Genomic DNA, 6,151 nt, shown 5'->3' with positions numbered 1-6,151 from the left:
GACATTGGGAACAACAAAAACAAATAATCATAACATTTAGAACTATATAAAAATATATACAAGAATAAGACTCATAAATATCAAAAAGAAGTAACAAAGACAAGCAGAAACAAATTGTATTATATAAAAAATAAAAAAGATTTGAATTATTACATTATTGCTAACAAAAACACACAAATAAAACTAAATTGTACAAATCCAATATCACAGAAATACACAAATAGAATAACACACTTGTAAAGAAGAGAACCTGATTATTACACTATTGCACTTCAAACAAGAAACACACAAATTAAATTGCACAACCAATTGCATTAGTACTGTACAAAGTTAGTACTGTACAAAGTGATTAAATATAATCACCAACATGAGTATCTTCGTATCTTTTTTCCAACGTCTTTGAATTATTGATTATTGTGTAAACATGCTCTGACCATCTCCAATTCATCCTCTGATGCCAAAGTGGTCTGGTGTGGCTCAGTTGGTTGTGTGTTCGATTCCCACGGGGCTGCATTTTTAAAAAATATGCTGGTAAAATTATTTGAGAGATTTATCCTGAGAAATTCTAAATAAATTATTAGCTATTTAATTACCACAAAATTCCATGAAAAACGCTAGAATAACAAACCAAATAAATGTGTATAGCAGCTTAGAAGTAACCAACTCTGAGTGTGCTGCTGAACTAAGTTAGTTATTAAGTTACAGCATTAAGTTACAAAAGAACGGCGATGTGAACACGCTGGGTACCAAGCTCTTTCCTGGTCCAACAAGCTCTGCGCTCTGTCACGCCCTGACCTTAGAGATCCTTTTTATGTCTCTCTATTTTGGTTTGGTCAGGGCGTGAGTTGGGGTGGACATTCTATGTTTTGTGTTCTATGTTTTCTATTTCTGTGTGTTTGGCCGAGGGTGGTTCTCAATCAGAGGCAGCTGTCTATCGTTGTCTCTGTTTGAGAACCATACTTAGGTAACCTTTTCCCTCCTGTGTTTTGTGGGTAGTTGTTTTCTGTTTTTGTGTCTGATCCAGACAGAACTGTTTCGGTTTCTGTCTTTCTCTCTCTTGTTTTTGTTATTCAGTGGTCAGTTCTATTAATAAATCATAGACACTTACCACACTGCGATTTGGTCCACTTCTTCATGCAACAATGACCGTTACACGCTCACGCTGAGGGGGCCAAATCCGAAATAACAAGAACAGCCACAAACAGTTTGATATTGACTTGGGGCTGTATTATGATGCCCTTTCTTGCCAGATCAAATAGCATAGGCTATAGCATAGTAGGCCTATGTTACTGTTACACCAAAAACAACACATTTTACGAGCTATTAGGATGGTGCTGAAAGTGAATAGTGATCAATGATCAATGGAAACAGGATGCATCTGAGCTCAATTTTGAGTCTCACAGCAAACATGTTGAATACTTATGTAAATAAGGTATTTCAATGTTTTATTTTTTATAAATGATCTAAAATGTCTAAAGCCCTGTTTTTGCCTTGTCATTATGGGGTATTGTGTGTAGATTGCAGAGGGGAAAAAATGAACTGAATCAATTTTAGAGTAAGGCTGCAAAGTAAGACAATTTGGAAAAAGTAAAGGGGTCTGAATACTTTCCGAATGCACTTCACTCTTCCTGGGGTCCAGCAAAATTAAGGCAGTTAAACACTTTTTTAAACAAACAATACATTCACAACCGATTTCACAACACATTAAGTATGTTCCCAAAGGCCCCTACTCTACTACCACATATCTACAAAACAAAATCCATGTAGGACCTGCAATATTGATAGTGTTGTTATGGAGGTAGAGCAGGGCTTTATTATGAACAGACTTCTCGCTATCTTAGCTACTATTGTATCAATATGTTTTGACCGTGACAGTTTACAATCCAGGGTTACTCCAAGTAGTTTAGTCACCTCAACTTGCTCAATTTCGACATTGTTCATTACAAGATTTAGTTGAGTTTTAGGGTTTAGTGAGTGATTTGTTCCAAATACAATGCTTTACATTTTTGAAATATTTAGGACTATCTTCTTCCTTGCCACCCATTCTTAAAACCACATAGTCACTGAACAAGGACTGTTATGTCTGGAGTATTTCTCCTGTCTTATCTGGTGTCCTGTGTGAATTTAAGTATGCTCCCTCTAACTTTCTCTCTCTCTCTCTTTTCTCTTTTCTCTCAGAGGACCTGAGCCCTAGGACCATGCCTCAGGACTACCTGGCCTGATGACTCCTTGCTGTCCCCAGTCCACCTGGTTGTGCTGCTGCTCCAGATTCAACTGTTCTGCCTGCAGCTATGGGAACACTGACCTGTTCACAGGACATGCTACCTTTTCGACTCTCTCTACCGCACCTGCTGTCTCTAACTCTGAATGATCGGCAATAAAAAGCCAACTGACATTTACTCCTGAGGTGCTGACCCTCTACAACCACTGTGATTATTCTTTTTTGACCCTGCTGGTCATCTATGAACGTTTGAACATCTTGGCCATGTACTGTTATAATCTCCACCCGGCACAGCCAGAAAAGGACTGGCCACTCCTCAGAGCCTGGTTCCTCTCTGGTTTCTTCCTAGGTTCCTGCCTTCCTAGGGATTTTTTTCCGAGCCCCCGTGCATCTACATCTATATTGCTTGCTGTTTGGGGTTTTAGGCTGGGTTTATGTGTAGCACTTTGTGATATTGGCTGATGTAAAAAGGGCTTTATAAATTAATTTGATTGATATAACAATATACCTTTTACATTAATTGCAGGACCTTTCATTTTGTACATGGTGCATTTTGTGTTCACTCCTTAAAACTAAAATGAATATCACTTTTTATTTTTGATGATTGTGGGACCTACCCACTGCAGACACCTGAATAAAGGTGTAAGGTTCTGCTTCTCTTTTCTTAGTCAACCTTGTGTTCTTTTTCTTTGTGTTCTTGAAAGTAGCCCTGTTTCTTTGTGTTCTGGAACGTAGCTCTGTCTTTCATTTTTGTTCATTGATTTCACCTGTTTTCGTTTCTCACCTGGTCTCATCAACTCCCTATTTAGTTCATTTATTTCTGTTTGTATGATTGTGAGATATTGTTTTGTTTTTGACTGTCTACCTGTGTTTGACCATTGCCTGCGACTACGATTCCAGCCTTCTGCGAAGGCTTAATAAAGGCTGGTTCATCCTTGGGAGCAATTTCCAAATGCCTGAAGGTACCACATTCATCTGTAGAAACAATAGTACGCAAGTATAAACACTATGGGACCACGCAGCCATCATACCACTCAGGAAGGAGACGCGTTCTGTCCCCTAGAGATGAATGTACTTTGGTGCGAAAAGTGCAACTCAATCCCAAAACAACAGCAAAGGACCTTGTGAAGATGCTGGAGGAAACATTTACAGAAGTATCTATATCCACAGTAAAACGAGTCCTATATCAAAATAACCTGAAAGGCCGCTCAGCAAGGAAGAAGCCACTGCTCCAAAACCACCATAAAAAAGCCAGACTACGGTTTTCAAATACATGGGGACAAATATCATACTTTGTCGAGAAATGTCCTCTGGTCTGATGAAAAAAATAGAACTGTTTGGCCATAATGAGCATCGTTCTGTTTGGAGGAGAAAGGGGGAGGCTTGCAAGTCGAAGAACACCATCCCAACTGTGAAGCACGGGGGTGGCAGCTTCATGTTGTGGGGGTGCTTTGCTGCAGGAGGGACTGGTGCACTTCACAAAATAGATGGCATCATGAGGTAGGACAATAATGTGGATATATTGAAGCAGTCAGAGCGTTATCAAAGTGACAGACAGATAGTGACAAATTCAATACAGCCTTTTTACATTTAATTTTAAAACATACATGCTACCTGCAGCCTACATTCATTACATTCAGTCATCTAGCAGACACTCTCATCCAGAGTGACCCACAGGAGCAACCAGGATCAAGCGCATTTCCACGGGCACAACGACAGATCTCCCACCATATACAGTATCTTTCAACTATGCTGTGATGTTTAACATACAATGTGAATCTATCTAATTGAAAAGAATCCACAGATTGCGAGTTGAAGATAAATACATTTACTAAGAGTATTAATATATTAGCAATTGACTGACCAGGTCTCTCCAAATCTCCCAACAATACAATTTCTAGGGTCAATTTTCGATTCAAGTTTTGCATTTTCAGCCATTGTGGACTTCAGTGCACAGCTGTCTGTGAACAGGTGAAAAAACTTTCCAAGCCAAACCTTCATACCACAACTGCTACACACATCCTACATCATTGTCACCATATTAGCAAACGTCATAGTCAACATACCTATTAGAATTAACGCGTTAGTAAACCTGCTACAATCACACGGTGCACTGTACAGCAAGCAGTTTAGCAGTTACACCAGTGGGCCTCGGTCAAAATAAATAAAACTGAAAGCTTACCTTGACTTGGAACAGTTCCAGTGATGGATCGCCTTAAAACAAGTCAAAATACATGTATTTTTAATCCTCAGGTACCCTAAAATGTTAAACCATAATATTTCATACGGAAAGAAGTATGTTCAATAGGAAAGCGATATTAGCAGGTGTGCGTCCTCTTCATCGCGCACAGACTGTTTTCCAACTCTGTGTTCCTGTATCAGAATTCTTGTTCGTTTTGGAAGAAACAAGCATGAAACCTTGAACTAACACTGTTAACATCTAGTGGAAGTCATGGGAATTGAAATCTGGGAGCTGGATTTAACTTTTTCCCGATACGTTCTAATGGAAGAGCATGGGCTCTCAAAAAACAAGTCTGGTTGGTTTTTCTTTTTCTTTTCTCCCTACCATATCTAATGTGTTATAGTCTCCTACATTATTTTAACATTTCTACAAACTTCAGAGTGTCTCCTTTGCAATGGTACCAAGTCTATGCATATATGGGCCTGAGTAACAGGCAGTTTACTTTGGGCACATCAGTCAGGCGGAAATTCCGAAAAAAGGACCCTAGCCCTAACAAGGTAGAATGGTCTTCCCTTTGAAGGAGACTCAACTGGGTAGTCAACTCCAAAATAGTCAATTCCTCAACTCCTTGACTACCAAGAGTCGGAGTCAACTCCAAAAATCCTGGAGTCGTTTAATGAAAAATAGCCTAGGCAGCGAGGCTGACATAGCCTACTGATTAGCCTTGAATTTGATGGTTAGTAGAGATTGTCGGCAGACTCGACAGCCTTGGTTTCTCAAATGATTGCCTCGCCTGGTTCGCCAACTACTTCTCTGATAGAGTTCAGTGTGTCAAATCGGAGGGTCTGCTGTCCGGACCTCTGGCAGTCTCTATGGGGGTGCCACAGGGTTCAATTCTTGGACCGACTCTCTTCTCTGTATACATCAATGAGGTCGCTCTTGCTGCTGGTGAGTCCCTGATCCACCTCTACGCAGACGACACCATTCTGTATACTTCCGGCCCTTCTTTGGACACTGTGTTAACAACCCTCCAGGCAAGCTTCAGTGCCATACAACTCTCCTTCCGTGGCCTCCAATTGCTCTTAAATACAAGTAAAACTAAATGCATGCTCTTCAACCGATCGCTACCTGCACCTACCCGCCTGTCCAACATCACTACTCTGGACGGCTCTGACTTAGAATACGTGGACAACTACAAATACTTAGGTGTCTGGTTAGACCGTAAACTCTCCTTCCAGACCCATATCAAACATCTCCAATCCAAAGTTAAATCTAGAATTGGCTTCCTATTTCGCAACAAAGCATCCTTCACTCATGCTGCCAAACATACCCTTGTAAAACTGACCATTCTACCAATCCTCGACTTTGGCGATGTCATTTACAAAATAGCCTCCAATACCCTACTCAACAAATTGGATGCAGTCTATCACAGTGCAATCCGTTTTATCACCAAAGCCCCATATACTACCCACCATTGCGACCTGTACGCTCTTGTTGGCTGGCCCTCGCTTCATACTCGTCGCCAAACCCACTGGCTCCATGTCATCTACAAGACCCTGCTAGGTAAAGTCCCCCCTTATCTCAGCTCGCTGATCACCATAGCATCTCCCACCTGTAGCACACGCTCCAGCAGGTATATCTCTCTAGTCACCCCCAAAACCAATTCTTTCTTTGGACGCCTCTCCTTCCAGTTCTCTGCTGCCAATGACTGGAACGAACTACAAAAATCTCTGAAACTGGAAACACTT

Source organism: Oncorhynchus kisutch, linkage group LG8, assembly GCF_002021735.2.
Source record: "Oncorhynchus kisutch isolate 150728-3 linkage group LG8, Okis_V2, whole genome shotgun sequence".
NCBI classification, from domain to species: domain Eukaryota; kingdom Metazoa; phylum Chordata; class Actinopteri; order Salmoniformes; family Salmonidae; genus Oncorhynchus; species Oncorhynchus kisutch.
The sequence above is the reverse complement of the archived record's forward strand: the minus strand, read 5'-3'. Positions refer to the sequence as shown.